Here is a 19,338-nt window from a genome sequence, read left to right on the forward strand (position 1 = left end):
CTTATTTTCACTGATTAACCATTTGCTTAAATTGACTTGTCTAGGTGGTTATAGAGATAAGCACACATGTCATACTATTTCTAGCTATAACTACATAAAGCTACTGTCATTATTCTAATTTTAAAAACCGATTAATACTATTCTGACATGTTGTAGATTTTAGTACCCAGTAACTACAGTTACTCATTTGCATAAATATCGAAGCCACTGGGGTACAATGGAGATTTAATTTTGTTAGCATTATTAATTACTCTTCTAAAATACTAGTGATGCTGTATTCTAGGATGGAGATGAATTCTAGGTTCTTGAAGACAAGGAGCAAAAGAACTGGCCAAGTTGAAAAAGCTTCAATTATAGAGCAAAGTAATTGTGTGTGTGTGTGTGTGTGTGTGTGTGTGTGTGTGTGTGTGTGTGTGTGTGTGTATGTATGTATGTATGTATGTATGTTGTCTGAAGACCAGCCTAAGTGTTTAAAATAAGTTATTTTTATTCTGAACTAAAATACAATGCAAAATGAACATTTTCATATTTATATAGTTGAATAGGAAAAGAGGATTATACATGGAAAATATAGATTCTTACCTACAGATTGCTTTTCTTTTTAAATGTAAAATAAGTTCAGCATAGAGCTTTCAGAGTTGTTCTTTTTGCACTTTTTTTCTGGTCTTCCTTGTGTTTTCTTCCATGCATTAAAAATGTCTGAAAAACTCTTTCTTTTCTTTCTTCTCTCCTTTCCTCTTTCCTTCTATCCACATGGGGAATCATACCCTTACCTATGAGTACCCTACTGATAGGCATATAAATTTTGTTTGCTGAAATCTCACAAGATATCTTGGAGTTTATATGGTAGATATTTTTCCTCTTCTTTACGTATTTATTTTATTATTAAACACACACACACACACACACACACACACACAGAAACCCAAACTGGGACAATTAACTGCTGCATGTAGATTCATTTATGATTTCTTGAAATACATCAGTGAAAAACTAGACTTTGATAAAACCCCTTTAGGATAAAGCTCCCTCAGGGAGCTTCTTGACCATTCCTTAAACCCCAATTCCTGGCTCTCACTGGTTGGATAACAATATTTGGATAATAATTGGATAATAGCCCAAGCCTTGTCATTGTTCCTATTTTGCTTTTGTTCTGGTCAAGAACCTTGAGATACTTTCCTTTCCAGATTGGTTTTTATTTTCAGTAAGTAAAAGAGGCCATTTTTTTTGCCTCATTTCCTACCTTTCATCATTGTTGAATGATGAACCCATCAGTGTTTCCTCAGACAAATGGAGACTTTAGTTTAAGATCAATTGTCCTGATCTATGACTTACCACTGGACTCAGATGGTTCGGGAAGAGAGAATGAGGTTAGTGACTTTGCACAGCTCTGTGCAATTCACTCGAAAATCCAATTCATTTGAAAGTCAAGAAATCATCTTCCTGATGTCATTGGGCCTTTTTGAGAATGAAGGACAACAACTTTCTTTCTCCCTCTTTCTCTCCTTCCATTTCTTCCTTCCTTTCCCCTAACACTGGAGAAAAGGAAAAAAAGCCCTCATAACAAATAAGAAATGTGTTGAATAAAGCAAAAAAAAATGTTCCACTGACTCTGTCTGAAAATCTATCTTAAATCCCTCACCTCTCTTAAGAGGTTAAGTAACATGTTTTATCATCAGCTTTCTAGAATTACAACGCTGATGATTATTGTATAAATTGCTCACCTGGTTCTGTTCACTTTTCTCTTCATCAGTTTATATAGATCATCCCACATTTCTCTGAATTTCTCGATTTTGCAATTACAGTGCAATAATATTCTATTACATTTATATAGCAAATTTGTTTAGTTATTCAGCAATAAATAGATAACTCCCTTAATTCCTAATTATTTGCCACAAAAAAGTTGCCATAAATATTTTTTGTATGTAGAGATTATTTTCTTTTTTTTGTAAAAAAAGTTTATCCTTTTAATAAATAATTTTGTTACTATTTTGTTTTTATACTACTTATTCCTCCCCTCAGTTGCTCCTCAAGAATTATTCTACATAGAAAATATTTTTAAAGAGAAAAATTTATCAAAAATGATGAGTGCATTAAAAAAAAAGAACCTGAAAATAAATGTTGCATGCCTATGGACCTCTCACTTCACTATCCTTTTGACACTTTGCTGACTTAAGAGGTATTGACTTCATAATAGTATATCTAAGTCAAAATGTACATGATTTAGTGATTGTTATTAGGACCTTGTCCCCAAATTGCTTTCCAGAATGGCTGGAATGGACCAGTTCATAGATACCTCCATTTATTATCTTCCTTTATTATTATTATTTTTGCCAATATCGTGGTGTTCTTTATTAGCATTTTCCTAATTATTAATGATAGAAATAAATTTTTTCTCCATAAGAATGTTGATAACTTTAGATTTCTTTGAAAACTACTCATATCCTTTAATGCTATCAATTTTAAATGTTTCTCATTCTTATAAATTTTGATCTATTTTTCATCAATAAACAAACGTTAAATACCTTCTATGAATCAGGCACTGTGGGGTTCTGAGTACACAAGTACAAATAATGAAACAATCTCTACTCTCAGTAGAGTAGACAAATATGTATAAAATATGAGGTATAAAATAAATTAAAATATATACAAAATAAATACAAGATAGTTTGGGGAGGGGAGGCTTTAGCAATTGGGGGATGGTGGTAGTAGTTATCAAGAAAGGCTTCTTGCATAAGATAATGCCTTATTTGCCTCTTAAAAGAAGATGCAGACTGAGGCAGAGGTAAGGAAAGGATATATTCCGGATGAAGGGAATGTATGACCAATGCAAAAGGAACAGACTGGAGATGGAGAGCTGTGAGAATAATAGAAGGCCACTTTTGAGATAGAGTTGGGGAAAAAGAGTAACATCCAATGAGATTAGAAAAATAGGCTGAGGTCAGTTTTGTAAGCTTTAAAAGCCAAATAGAGGGGTTTATAGTTTGTCATAGAGGGAGAAGGAAGAAATTAGATTGAAAGGAAGAGTCACAGGCTCAGATTTATACTTAAGAAAGACTTTTTCCCCCAAGTTTAAATTTATTTGTTTTTAATACACATTGTTTTATGAATCATGTTGAAAGAGAAAAGACAGAGCAAAAGGGAAAAACCATGAGAGAGAAAAACAAAAAAGAAGTTAGCAGAGCATGTGTTGATTTATAATCTCCATACTTTTTTTTCTGGATGCAGATGGCATTTTCTATCCAAAGTCAATTGGGATTGCTTTGGATCACTAAATCACTGAGAAGAACCAAGTCTTTCACAGTTGATCATTACACATTTTTGCTGTCGTTGTGAACAAAGTATTCCTGATTCTACTTATTTCACTCAACATCAGTTTGTGTAAATTTTTCCAGGCCTTTCTAAAATCAGCTTATTTATCATTTTTATAGAACAATAATATTCCATTATCTTCATATACCACAACTTATTCAACCATTCCCCAACTGATGAGCATCTACTCCTTTTCCAATTCTTTGCTACCACAAAAAGAGCTGCTACAAACATTTTTGCACATGTGGGTCCTTTTCCCTCCTTTATGATTTCCTTGGGATACAGATTCAGTAATGGCATTGCTGGATCAGAGTATGCATAGTTTTATTGCCCTTTGGACATAGTTCCAAATTGCTCTCCAGCATGGTTGGATCATTTCACAATTCCACCAACAATGCATTAGTGTTCCAATTTTCCCCACATTTTCTAGTTCTTTGGTCATGAATTCCTCCCTTCAAAAATCTGCTAGGTAAATTATCTCTTGCTCTCAATTTATTTATGCCTAAATTGTGTACCCATTTTGATCTTATTTCTATGCCAAGTTTCTGACATTTTTTCAGTTTTCCCAGAAATTTTTGTCAGATAGTGAGTTCTTATTCTAAAAGCTGGAGTTTGGCTGTAATGACCGTGTATTTAAAATCAGCCGGAGTCAGGAATTCAGGTTAAGGGAAAAATCTTCAATATTTATTGAAGTGAAGAGGTGAATAAAGATTGCGATAGCAAATATAGGCAAGAAAGATTGCGATAGCAATATGGGCAGTTGCGACAGGAAGCCAGCTAACAGAGAGAGATGTGAGCTGAGCCAACCGTGGCAATGGCAATCCCAAAAGTCTCTCTCTCCCCTTCCTTTTCCACTCCCCTTCCTCCACCCACCAGAATCATCATTTCCTATACAACACATCAGGACTTGCACAAAGAGTGGGCGGGGGCCATTCTTTCTCCAAGCTTATATATTAATAGAGTATGGTCCAATTACTATTTAGCATCATGTGCTTGGGACCTCAGTGCATCAACTCAAGCCTCAGCCCCTTACATTTGGCGGTTTATCAAATAGTAGATTACTACAGACCTTGGTTATTGTGTCATGTAAGAAAAACTACTTTTGTCAGCAATGTATTGGATGAACTGGATTGGGCAGAAAATAATCTAGGAGAGTCATGAAAGCATAAAAGTGGCATGAATGAAAGAAGATACAAGAGTGGTGAAAGTAGAAGTGGGAAGATATGCATAGATTATGAACTTAAGACATAAAGATAGTGGTCCCTTTGTCAGATATATGGAAGCTTGGAAAAAGAGGATTTATAGGAAAATCTATGGTTATCCCTTCCACATCATAGAGGTTAAGGGCATGGAGCTCCCATGGTCCAGAAAATCCACATATAATTTTTTGGGCCTTTGTACTAGAGAAGTCTGAATTATTAGGATATTAAAAGATAAAATATGTTGATATTATGCAATTCTTTGCATATATTTTATGTGTTTGTGAATTCCTAAACTTTTTCTGTGTCATCTGCAGGTCTTTAAATGTTTACAATTTCTACAAAATTCAAAAATTCCCATTTAATTTCTTATGTCAACACATAATATACCACAACCACAATGGGGAAAGTAGCAGTGTGGCAGAGAAAACTTTTATGAGTTCCATTTTAGACAGGTTGAATTTAAGATGTCTGTGGACTAACTAGTTTGTAATGTTTAAGAGGCAATTGGTAATCTGGGTTTGAAGCTTAATGGGATGGATATGTTGAACTGGGAATTATCTGCATAGAGGTTATAATTAAACCCAAAGTTGTCTATGAGGTTGCTAAGAGTGGAGAAGTAGAGAAGAGAATCTAGGACAAAACCTTAGGGACACGATAAACTGGAAGAAGAAACAGAAAAGTGGGAGGTAAGCCAGGAGAGAACAGTGTCAAAATCTAGAGGAAAATGTATACATGGATACTGAGGAAGAGGAGGAGGGAGAGAAGTCAACAAATTTAAAAGCTGAAAATCTGGGAGAGGGGAGTATTACAAGGTAGAGTAATAGTTATGGGGTGATCCAGGCATGAAATATGAAGGGTATGAATACTTGTTCAAATTGAAGTTCCCGGCAATGGACAAAGGTTGAGAAGTAGTCTTGGGTATCTTGAGCTGAGTCAGTTTTAAAAAGAACATACTTGTGAGGGTACTATATTGTAAGGCTAGGAGTGGAGGAGACAAAGAAGATGGCAATTCAGCTTCTGAAATCCTTAAGAAGGAAGGAAGAATAAACCGATAATAAGTTACCTTATTTTTGATAGTTTGAATTGTGTGGACTTCAAAGGAGGAAAGGGTACTGAATAAAGGAGATAGAGAAATTTAGAAGAGAACAAGTTGTATTATGACTCCTACTTGAGGACCAATGCATGAGAGTGTGAGAATGTGTCTGTGTATTCATGAGAGGGAGAGAGGAGGGAAAAAGAGAAGAAGAGAGGGAGGAGGGAGAAAGGAAAAAAGGAAGGGAAAATGGTTAATGCTGGAGATAATAGGTGTGCAGTGTCATCAGAGTTCATCCAGATTTTGTGAGGGTTATGGAAAGAATGTCAGAGAAAGTAGAGGTTCAGGATAAAGGGAATTTGTTCTCTATGCAAAAGGAATTCCAGTGAACACAGTGAAAAGGGTGGACAGGGTAGGATTGGGAAATGAGTGGGGTTGGGTTAAGAGGTATGGAGATGAAAGATATGAGGAGGAGAAAGGGGACAGTTTTCTTCTAAATGGCTGCTGATTTTTACAGAGCTAGGGAGACAAGAAGGAGAAACCATAGTGATCAGAGGGAGATCCTAATCTCATTGGGGTTTGTCTTCAGCCTCCACAACAGAAATAGTATATGGCATAAAAGGAGGGAAGTTCAAAATATTCAAATAGCACTGCAGAGAGAGCCAAGGTAGGTTTGGATTAGTTCTTTATGTGTATGTATATGTACATCTATATGCATTATTCATGTCATAAGGACTATGATAGTTAAATGAATAAAAGAATTACAACGTACCTGTGTGGAGATGAGGAGCCAGTCAGGACAATTGCAATTTCTTCTGCAGCCTTCAGATGCTTGAGAATACTTTTGAAGACAAATGGTAAATGTATTACCCATCTGGAAAAAAGCAGGCAGGAAAAGTGAGCCAACAAATTCAATAAAAATGGAAAGTGCCTTGCTAAATGATTGTAACATAAAGATTAAGGGCAGAGAGAAGTAAAAGGGCAAAGACATGGGAAAGGCAAAGATTGTGCTCAGAATCAGAAGTAGAATGATATTGCTGCAGTCTAAAGTGTGGCCAATCTATTTTTGGTTGAGATAGAGTAAAAGTCAGAAATTGTAGATGGTGATGAATTGGAAATCAGTCTATTAGAAGAGGTATCATTGTGAATACTCAAGTCACCAAAGATAATTATTTGGGTAGAAAGAAAGATTGTGAGTTATGTGCTGAAGTCATTAAGGAAGGTGAAAGAAATTTTGACAGTGTTAGGTTTTTCAAATGAATAATGAGGTCTTCTTGAGGTCTAGCAAGGTCACCCCTGAGAAGAAATAATAAAAATATAAAAAGGTTATACATATAGTATTGAATATCTATCTTTGTGTGTATGTATTATATATATATATGTGTACATATTCATATGGACATATGCATTTTTAAAAAAGGATAACTAAGGTGATACATTTAAAATATTGTGTATAAAACCTCCCTCCCTCCACACATACAATTCTGGGACAAGTACATCAAGTACATACATAATACCAGGGAAAGTGAGCACAAATTTAGAGAATAAGTATGGCCAAAAGGTAACTTGGCAGCTCCTAGGTACTAGAAGTATTTAACTCCCATTTGTGGAATACTAGATTCCCCTTAGATCTTCCTACCTACATTCTGAAGACAGAACACTTGTGGTCTAAATTTAGTAAAATATTTGTGCTTTGTTATAAATTAAGTACACGATAGGCAAGATTTTCAACAACACCATTTATTTTGCAATCTGATTTGGATATGGAAATCTATGACTTTATGACCAAAAACACTAAAAGGAGAGAGATAAATTACCCCACCTAGTGGATTCTCACGGAATTCTAAAAATGTTCAGATCAAACAGAATCTGTATTTGTGATATAATGAATTAGGAGGGTTAGTATATTTTAATCCTTATCCTTTTTGGATATATCTTCATTTGCTCTTTTGACCTTCTTTTGGGCTAAGGGTGGAAGGACTTGAATATCAGATATAAGACTGCATAGGGATATTGAAGGTGAAATGGATAGGGAGTAAGACTGATGGCTAAGACTTGCCTGTCCACTTGTACTGTCAGATTTGCCACAGATGTCACTACATTGGCTTTAGGTTACACAGAATTCTGTTTCAATAATAAGGTTGCAAGGGCAAACAGGCACAGGCAGCTTCTGAAATGAACTTATGAAACACCTTCCCTTATATTCCTGGGAAAGTAATTCTGTGTTATTGATCGTGCATGAATCTGTGACTATGAACATCTCCAGAGTTTCTTGGTGTTGTCTTATCTAGACTCTAAACTAAGTTAACTGCTTGTATTTAGCTTTCATTACAGAGTGAAGTAGAAAGTTTGTTATATGATACTGACTTCTAATTGTCCTGTAATTCAGACTTCAGCTGGGCTTGGGGGAGAGGTAAAAAATTATGAACGGTTGCAAAACTGGTGACTGGGGCTTTCTACTGCCTTTGGAGGATTGGATCTGAGATAAGTATGGAAAATTGAGCACTATAATATATAATCTGTAGCTTTGCATTTTATTAGTTTTACTTAATCTAATTAAACTGCTTGCTAAAATAATGGAAGTTTGCAGAGATTTGATTGAAGCATCATGCTGGGAAAGGAATAAAAAGGCACAGCAATAATATGAGGGCATGAACAATAGAATGAATCATACTCTGGGATAAAAGATTGGAGGTGGATAGCCATGTTTGGCAAGGTCTTGGTTTATTTACAGACATTTCTGTCCTTGGTCCTGACTGCTCATAGAGAACCACACATAATTTACCTTAGTATACTTATTACCTGTGGGAGCATTATCTGAGAAAGATTTCTTTGTGAGAGTTTTGTGATTTATTTTACAAACTATTTAAGTATTTTGCCTTACTTCTCACTGCATACAAACCAGCCCATGTCTTCTACATTTTTTTTGTTTTTTACATTCTTAAAGAAAACTTTCATTTGACCTTGGCATCTCTTCAAAGTATTATCTTTTCTCTCTGCTTCATTTCACTGCAGAACATTAATTAATTTTATATGCATTGTTATTCCTTTTTAAAATTAATTACAAAAAGAAATACAGGTGGCAGGTAGTCCAATATATGTTAAATATGTTAAAATGTATGTTAAATCCAATATATGTATACATGTTTATATCGTTATTTTGCTGCACAAGAAAAATCAGATCTAGAAAGAAAGAAAAAAACCTGAGAAGGAAAACAAAAATGCAAGCAAACAATAACAGAAAGAGTAAAAATGCTATGTTGTGGTCCACACTCATTTCTCATAGTCTTCTCTCTAGTTGTACATAACTCTCTTTATTACTGAACATTTGGAACTGGTTTGAATCATCTCATGGTTGAAGAGAGCCACATCCATCAAAATTGATCATCGTATAATCTTGTTGTTACCGGGTATAATGGTTTTCTGATTCTGCTTATTTCACTTAGCATCAATTCATGTAAGTCTCTCCAGGCCTTTCTAAAATCATCCTGCTGGTCATTTCTTACAGAACAATAATATTCCATAACATTCATATACCATAATTTATTCAGCCATTTTCCAATTGATGAGCATTCAGTTAACAGTTTCTAGCCACTACAAAAAGGGCTGCCACAAACATTTTTGCAATGTGGGTCCCTTTCCCTCCTTTAGGATCTTTTTGGGATATAAGCTCAGTAGTAACATGGCTGGGTCAAAGGATACGCACAGTTTGATAACTTTTTGATCATAGTTCCAAATTGTTCTCCAGAATGGTTGGATCTGTTCACAACTTCACTAATAAAGTATCAGTGTCCCAGTTTTTCCACATCCTCTCCAACATTTGTCATTATCTTTTTCTGTCATCTTAGCCAATCTGAGAGGTGTGTAGGGGTATCTTAGAGTTGTCTTAATTTGTATTTCTCTGATCAATAGTGATTTGGAGCACTTTTTCATATGACAAAAATTAGTTTCAATTTCTTCATCTGAAAATTGTCTGTTCATATCCTTTGATCATTTTTATCAATTGGAGAATGGCTTGATTTCTTATAAGTTTGAGTCAGTTCTCTATATATTTTGGAGATGAGGTATCAGAACCTTTGAATGTAAAAATGTTTTCCCAGTTGATTGCTTCTCCTCTAATCTTATCTGCATTAGTTTTGTTTATACAAAAACTTTTTAACTTAATATAATCAAAATTATCTATTTTGTGATCAATAATGATCTTTAGTTCTTCTTTGATCACAAATTTCATCCTCCTCCACAGAGGTAAACTCTCCTATGTTTTTCTAATTTATTTATAATGTAATTCTTCATGTCTAGGTCACATTCATTAATATTTCACTTAATTCACTACTCACATACTTCTCAGCATTTGCAATTTGGCTCCTGATTCTGCCATTCTACAGAAATTTACTTTTCAAAAGTTAACAATTATTTCTTAAAAACAATAACAACAGTGCCTTTATTTTACATTATCATCAGTTTCCAGTGATTCTCCCCGCCACCAATAAAACCTTCTTTTGTAATAAAGAAACACTGTTTTGCAAAAACAAACTTATTCTTTGTCACTACACATACATACAAAATGTTTTTTCCAAACAGTAACTTTTTTATTTTTTAAAAACAAAGTGCTATTGGTGGTGATGGTGGTGGTGGTGGAGTTATTGAGAAGTAACAACAATGCAAAATTATGGTCTTTTCCTTGAGATTATTGAATTTTTATTCCTCCAGATTAATTTTTCTATTTTGTCTTATTCTGTAGAGTTACTTCTATATAGTTTCTCGTAATTTCTTAATTGTTAAATCCAGTGACTCTTTCTCTGTCTTCTAACCATGCTCTCTTCCTCCAATCTGAGCTTCCTATTAGATACCCTGGCTTGTGCTCTGAAGTCTTGGGATTCTGATGGCTGAGAGTTTCTGCATCTAGCTTGATCCTCATTTGCATGCAATAATCTGACTATCTCCACTCTATACCAATTTATTCTGCACTTTCTACCATGCAGCACTCCATCTTCTACCCTGAAGTCCTATCCCTTCCTACTTTAATCCTAGCTATATAGTAATAAAATAAACCATATCATTCATGGAAAGGATCTGTCAATAAATTATCTATTGCTACACTTTTATTCTTATGACTTCCTAACCTAAAAGCAATCTACCTGGCCAGTACCTCTATGTGTCAACCTCTTTTCTCAGACTACAATTTCCTTGAAAACATCTTGCTTTTTATGTTTGTGTCCCCAGGATTTAGTACATAGTGAATACTTAAAATCGAATGCTCCTCAATCTCTCTGTAGCTTTTATATTATTCAGTAAACTACCCACCCTTCCAGATATTCTGTCCTTTTTTACACTACTTTCTCCTGTTTATACTACTAGTACAATCACTTCTCAATCTCCTTTGCTAGATCAAGTATGATTTTATCATTGAATCCCGAGTGTCAGGCAGAGGCAGGTATATGTTGGAAACTTAGTAACTTCATACTCATTGATTAAACTCTCACCTCTTAAGTGTAGGTATCTTTTAGTGGTAAAGCCAAGGTTATCCTTCTCTCCTTATACTCTGTTCAGTGGAAAACTTAACTACTCTCATGTATTATATAACCATTCTATGAAAATACCATATAAATCAGTTTTCTAGTCCAACTTTATATCCTGATCTTCTGTTTCATATTGTCAGGTGTCTGGTGGACATCTCTACTTTTAACAACTTCACTTTATCATTTATGTTGACTGTCCCTTCAGTTTCAAGAATTCAAACTTCCTACACTTAATGCTTTTCCTATTTCTATTGAGGCTGCCACTATGTTCCCCACTAGCCCATTATCACCAAGGATAACCACCTCAGAATCATCCTTGACTCTTCTCTCTTCATAATTTTGACACTTCCTACCCAACCAGTTCAAAAGTCCCATAGATTATATGTTAAAGACTTTTATCTTCACCTTATTTTTTTCATTCTTGTGACTGTAACTCCACTAGAGGACTTTATCTTCTTTGCTTCTCTTCTTCCACTTTCTCCTATCCAGTACACCTTCCACGTAGCTGACAAAATAATTGTAAGGCATGGAGATGACTATAACACTCTCTTTTTTGGGGCGGAGGGAAATTAGGATGAGCTACTCTAGATGCTGATACTTGAACTGAGTTTTAAGCTTAGAATAGGGATTCCAAGAGATGAAGAGGAGATAAGCATGGGACAGCCTAATCAAAGGGTAGGCAATAGGAAGACTTGAAGATTTGGGACAGGAAAGTAACATGGTATGACCTTGATTTTAGGAATATTAATTTGATGACTATGTGGAGTAATAAGTGACCTGAAAAGGGGAGAGTAGAAGATTATTTTTACAGTCCAGACAAGATATGATACAAGCTTGAATTAGGGTAGTAGTCATAGGAGAATGAAGAAATCAGGATGAGAGGGCTTGGAAAAATATATTCACATGACTTCATGGATATGAAATTTGAAGGAGAAAGAATAGTCAAGAATGAGTTTAAAAATTTGGGTTACTAGAAGATGACAATACTCTCAAATAAAGAGGTTTAGATAGAGGGGTGGATTTAGAGTAAAGATCATTACTTCAATTCAGTAGGTAATGACTTTGAAATCAAACAGGTGGGTATATCTAGCAGGTAGTTAACATGTGGGAAATAGGCTAGAGATACAAATTTAAGAAATATCTACCTAAAAGATAATAATTGAGCCTATGGGAATAGACAAAATCCCGTAGAAGGAAAATGTAGCTAGGAAAGAGAACCTAAATCAAAGTCTTGGGGGATACTCACATTTCAGAGTCTTAACATTTTTTCTTTTTAAAATTTAATTTTTGCTTTACCCAAAACCTATTTTCTTTTTCTTCCCCTCCTTTCATTAAAAACAACAACACAATACTGGCCAACCAAACACTCCACCCCCACCCTCCAAAAAAAAGAAAAGAAAAGTCTTTGTAACAAATTGACATAATCAAGACAAACAAATTTCCACATTGGCCATGATAAAAAAATATGTTTTAACCTGCACTCTGAGACCATCAATTATAAAGATATTTCATCATCGGTTCTCTGGAATTACTTTTGGTCATTATGATGATGACAGTATTAAGTCTTTCAAAGCTTTTAAAGATATAGAAATTATGTAACTTTCTTTTTCCTCTTCCTTCTTCTCAACTTACAGATGCTACCATTAGACAGAAGTCTACATCTCTTGTATCTGTGTATATGTAAAGTTCCCATGTCTTGCACCAATTAATATCAGCTAGATCAAACTGGTCTCCAACCTGTGAATGGCAGGGGCCAAACAGCAGGTTTGAGAAGTTTTGAAACATGTTCAACATATATCAGATTGCTTGTTGTCTTGGGGGAGGGAAGATAAAGGAGGGGAAAAAATTTGGAACAATCTTATAAAAAACAAATGTTGGTAGAATACCAGCCCTGAAGTCAGGAAGACCTAAGTTCAAATCTTGCCTCAGACACTTAACACTTTCTAGCTATGACATGGGCAAGTCACTTAACCCCACTTGCCTCAGAAAAAACAACAACAACAACAACAACAAAATACCCACCCTCAAAAAAAACAACAAAAACGAATGTTGAAAACTATATGTGTATTTGGAAAAATAAAATGATATTGAGAAAAAAAGAAAAAAAAAAGAAAATACCTGTTTATATGCTGTGCAGCCAGAAAATTGACTCATTTCTTTAAATTCAATTAAGTACAAATGATTGCCATGATTATTTTGTAATTCATTCAATAAAGGTTTATCTACTAAAAAGAAAAGAAAAAAAGTGTTCAGATAGCAAGAGAACTAGGAATTAACAGTATGATGGAAAAAAAAAAAGTAGTATCTGAAGGGAGAGAGCAGTCAGGAATGTCAAAAGCTTAAGTGAAGTTAAAGAGAATAAGAAATAAAAAAAAAAGATCTTTAGATCATCATTAAAAAAAATCAGTTGCAAGCTTTGAGAAAGCTATTTCAATCATTTCTAGGTTTAGAGATAAGATTTCAACAAGACAAAAACATTGAGTCTTTTAGTGTAGACAATTACTTAAAAGAATTTGTAGTATTGAATGATAACTTGAAGAAGTGGCAGGATCAAATGAAAAAGTTTAATTATGGAAAAATCAGACAATATTTGTAGTCAGTGGGGAAAGAACCAGTGATTAAAGAAAGATTGAAAATGAAAAAAGAGAGAAAATGATTAAGGTTCTGACTTCCTCGAGATTGCAAGGGGCATGCAATCAAGGGTACATAGATATATTTATCCTGGCAAAGAGAAAAATCAGTTCTTCAGCAAAGACTGAAGTAAAAGAGGAAAGGATAGAATATGATATAGAGGGATTTTGAGATAAGATAACATTCATGGTAGATGCCCTTTAAATTCTCAATAAAGTAGGAGTTAATGCCCTTTGCTAAAATAGACGTGTTATTTAGGGAGAGATGTGAAAGGTATACTGGCAAAAGAATAGACTAGAAGAAAAAAGACCGTTAGGGAATATTTACACAGATTATATGGAAAAGGGTCAGGAAATCTAGACTACAGTGGAGATGGAAAAAAGGGAACAGAAAATTATTGCTCAAGTAGAATCCCTGAGATTTAGGAATTAAGTGGATGTTTAGTCTGGGTGAATGAGTGGATGACTGACATCACATGAAAGAGAATTATGGAACTAATTTTTGAAGGGATTTCAGAGACCATCTGGTTCAACCTCCTGATTTTAAATATGAGAAAAATGAGATTCAGAGAGTTCAAGTGACTTCCATATAGTCACAGAGAAAGTAGAATACTTTGATTTGAATCAAGGTTTCATGACACTAAGTTCAACAATCTTTTCACTGTAAAATACTACTTTAAGCATGTATCACCTAGTATTCTCAGATGATCTGTAATCTAAAAATTAACTACATCTGACTCTGATAAACTTCTGAAGGCATATTACATCAGATTTGTAGAATAAATAGAAAGATCTTTTTTTGGAAGGGATGAAGGAAGAAGATGAGTTCTACATGACCTCTGAGATTCCCTTCTACTTAATTTCTTCAAGAAGGTGGAATGTTAGCATTTGTCCTAAAATATTTTCAGATTTTTATTTCTTATGTACTGAAAGCTATTTCCCATATAAAACATTCGGTATAAGTCACCAACTAGTAGCCTAGTTTTCCAGACAAAACTCTTATCTGGGAATCAGTGTTACTATCCTCTCTTTATCTTGAATTTCCATCACATTTATTTTAAGGAAATTTGAAGATAGCATATTTTATAAACAACAGCAGAGAACAATTAGTAAATATGGTCCTGAATAAACAAGTCTGTAGTTGATAGAACCATATTTTAAGTGAAAGTTCAAATTCTCAAGTATAAAATATTTATATATAAATGATGATTTGGTAACATCTATTTTTCTTTTAATTTTTTTTCTTTTTAGTTATCTTGATGGAAATTGTGTCTTCAATAGTTTCTTATTCTAATGTTTCATCATTCCATAGAGGTCACCCTGAATTCTTGAGGCCTATGCCAATGAAATGTAAGCTCTAGCTGTTTCTACTCTGTTGGAAAAAATTTTTTTCCTAGTATTTTTTCAACAAAAAAAGATGCACCTCCTTTCTTAGGAATAGTCTAGCTAAGAGAAAGTGATTACCAGTATAGTGGCAACGAGGTGATATATGATATGGCCTTGGCAATACATAAAACAGAAAAGTTTTTTTTTTTTTAAACCGGCGACCTGTGGCCGTCTTTTATTTCCACAATGGTCACAGAATGACATCTGGAAGGAACCATAGAGATCATTGAATCAAACGTTCTCATTTTATAAATGAGAAAACAGGTTAGAGAAAATAAACAATTGGTGTAAGGGTTACTCAGCTAGTATGTGCTGGAGGCAGTATATGAACTTCAATACAAAGGTGACCATGGAGAGAATTTTAAGAAAACTATTTTGGAAAATAAGTTTCAGGAATAAGAAAGACAAGAAATCAAAGACTGCCCAGAGATCTTTTGCCTATTTTATCTGTAATATTTTCTTCAAGAAGCAGCACTTGACATGGCAAATACTTATAAAATTTCATGAAAATAAAATTGATTATATCTTAGCAAATAGTAAAATGATCTTCAGTGATATGGAAGTAATTTCTGTATCAGTTTTATGTCTGCATAATCTGGCCATTAACCTGTTGAATCAAAGTTAAAATAAATATTAAATTCAAAAAATAAAGAATACAAATGAGCTGTATTATGTAACAAACAATTCCAACAGTCTCTTTAAACAAGTTATTTATGTTAAAAATCAGGTCAAATCAACAAGTATTTCATTAAGCATCTATTATGTGCCAAGCACTATTTTCTCCACTGCATGTGGAAAGGCAAAAAAAGAGTTCTTTCCCTCAGAGTTCATCGTCTAATGGGGAAGATATCCTGCAGCAACTATTTATGAACTAGACACATAAAAGATAAATTATCAGTACTGCATAAATTGGAGATCTTGGTGGGATGGCACTTAAGAGTAAGGATACTAAGGAGGAACAGAAAAGGCTTCTTACAGAAGGTGAAATTGTAGCTGAATATTAAAGGTAGCAACAGAAGCCAGAAGATGAACATGAGGGGGGGTATAGTTCCAGGCATAGAGATAGCCATTGAAAATATCTAGAATCAGGATAGACCGTGTATTGTGTGAGGATTAGCAAAGAAGCCAGTTTAAATGAATCACAGACTATGTTGGAAGCAGGATATAAAAGCTTTGGAAAGGTATAGGAAAAGATTATTTTGTGAAGTGCTTTAAAAGCTAAATGGAGGATGTTATCTTTGATCTAAAATATATTAGGGAGCCATGGGAGTCTAATGCATAGGAAAGGCAATATGGTCAAAGCTGTGCCCTTAGGAAGCACATTTAACAGGTAAGAAGAGAATCAATGAGAGGAGTGAGAAACTTGAAGAATGCATCTCCCCTCTCCCAGACAGCAAGTAATCCAATAAAAACTAAACATGTGAAATTCTTCTAAACATATATCCACGCTTATGTTGAGCAAGAAAAATTAGATCAAAAGGCAAAAAATGAGAAAGAAAAAAAAACCAAGCAAATAACAACAAAAAGGTGAAAATACCATGTTGTGATCCACATTCAGTCCTTATACTTTTTTCTCTGGATGCAGATGGCTCTATCACAAGTCTATTAGAATTGATCAGAATTAAAGTATTTGTTCTAAAGACATCCAAAAGAGGAAAGGATGTCAAAAAGTTGGATAAAAATAACAGACCTAATTATTGCAAAAAACAACAATAACAAACAAAGATTAAAAAATGTCAATAACCACCAACTGGCAAGTCTATTTTGCTATCTTTATAAATTATGAGAATAATACACACAATAATTCAGTGCATCATTGATGAAGGTATGAGCTAGGAATAATTAGACTTTCATAAATGCCTTTCTAAAGAAGACTTTATCTTTAATTACAAAACAATGTAAGATCCCACCATACTTATTGCTTGATGAGCATAAAAAATGATTAACTTAGATTTAATATATATACATATATATATAGATAGATAGATAGATAGATATACAAACTATGAAAGAATGAAGGATAATTAATGAAGAAGAATATAAAAGGCACATTATGATCTATAACACTAGTTTCAGGATTACTGAATATTCAAATCAACTAAGATTGTAAAGGAAATATAAAGACAACTTCAAAAAAGGGTTATTTGAGATATATTGTGAAAGGAGGAGTGAAGAAAGAAAGGAAAGGAAGGAAAAAAAAGAAGAAAGAAAAGAGGGAAGAAGGAGACAAGTATTTATCAAGTGTCTACTATATTTCAGGTACAAGTCTAAATATTTTATAAATGTTATCTGATTTGGTCCTTACAAAAACCCTGAGAGATAAATTCTAGAAGGAAGCTGAAGCTGGTAAAGTAATGGATAGAACTCTGTATCTGGAATCAGGAAAATTTGAGTTCCAAGTCCTACCTCAGACAATCATCTATAAATAGATACTCCATTAAATTTTTTCCTTTTAGACTACTATTGAGTCATTAACATTTGAGTTACAATCACTTACTTCAATTGAAACCTTGATCTCCCTGGAGGATTCCACATCTTGTTCCATTAGAGGCCACTCTTTCTTCGATTTCTCCTGTCTTTTAAGCCAAAAGGCATTGCATATCTGCTTTCCAATGCCAAGTCCAATCTGTACCACCATTTCACCATTATCCAATTAAATTTCATTCAACAAATTTTAAGGAGTTTATATGTGCAGAGCATATAATTTTTCAGTTTTCAAATTCTTGACATCTGTTATCCTTTTTCTTTTTCTTTTTTGTAATCTATTGACCTTCAGGTTATTCTTCTAAATTCTTAAATTACCAATACTTGGCTCATCATTTTTTCTTCCAACTATCTTCTGTCATACTTCATTATATTCATTTCATTGACCCCTCTAACAGTCTGACCACACATTTACAATTCCTCAGTCTTCTCAGTTTCCTTTTTCACTTCTATTTTAAATGGCATTTATTATCACTTGTATAGACCATTGGAATATATTCCTAATAGATCATCTTGCTTTTGTACTTTCTCCTTCCTTCAATGCATCTTTCATTTTAAGGCAAGTATAATCATCCTTATGCACATGATCATCCCTTTGCAGAAAAATTACCAGTGCTTATGTATTACAAAATTAGTAGATTTTAAATTTTTTTGCTTTTCATATAAAATCTTGCACAGACCAGTGCATTTTGGATCTTAATTTTTACTGTTCTGAATCAAAGCTCAAAGAAACTAGTGATTTTATCTGATTTAAGGTGAACAATGCCCACTGCACAAAGAAATAATTGAAATCTGGTCTCACATTATTTTTTATTGTTGTTCTTGTGTTACAGACATATACCACTGAGTCTTTAAAATCTATGGAGACAATAATGTTGAAAGGCTATTTGAGAGATTGAAATCTGGTAAAGCTTCATAGCTATGGAAACAGATACTATAGTTACATAAATTTGTCAAGGACCTGTGATTTCATCAATGTGGGAACTCCTTTTATCCACACATATTGTAACCTGTCTATGACTTTTGGTCTTAGAAAATAACACACTCAGAGAGGTAAGTGAATTGCCTATAGTTACAAAACTTAGTAAATACCAGATATAGGATTTAAACCTAGATCTTTTTATGATGGTGATAAAATCTAGGGCCTTATTCATTGCATAGTTCATTGATAACCATAAAAAATTTGAAGTATTTTTTTTGTCCTTAAAATCTTTTGTGTGTGTTAAATTCATTGAAAAAATTTATTCTAGACATGATTTTCCAAATTGTACCACAGTTGTTCTGGGAACAATCCTTAGTGTATCATGGAAGCTTTTTCTCTGGTATTCATTTGTCTTCTCTCTTGTTAATCTAGCAAATTGCTGTCAAGAAGTGTCAAAATGCCATAGCAACAGACCTATGCAGCTTCAGTTCAGCTGAGGCTCCATTAATCACCCTTTCCCTAGAAATCTAGCATGTTTCTTAGCCAAAATCTGCTGCTAAACATGTGTTCTCATTATATGCCTTTTTGTTTGGGAAGGTAGACACAATTGCCAACAGAACATATTACATATTAAAAATCTTTGAAGTCTTTGAAAGAAGGTTATGTTACAAATCAAGGCAATTATTATTATGCCACTTAGTTCTTTAGGAATTTATGGTTTATGCTTTTTTTTTCTCTTCACTGTAAATGAATGTTTTTGGAGATAGGAATCCCAATAAAAGACAACCTCTTTAGTAAAAGAATTCTTTTTTAAAAAAGTGGCATATGGTATCTTTTAAATTAATTTTGT

Source organism: Antechinus flavipes, chromosome 4 (genome assembly GCF_016432865.1).
Source record: "Antechinus flavipes isolate AdamAnt ecotype Samford, QLD, Australia chromosome 4, AdamAnt_v2, whole genome shotgun sequence".
Taxonomy (NCBI): Eukaryota; Metazoa; Chordata; class Mammalia; order Dasyuromorphia; family Dasyuridae; genus Antechinus; species Antechinus flavipes.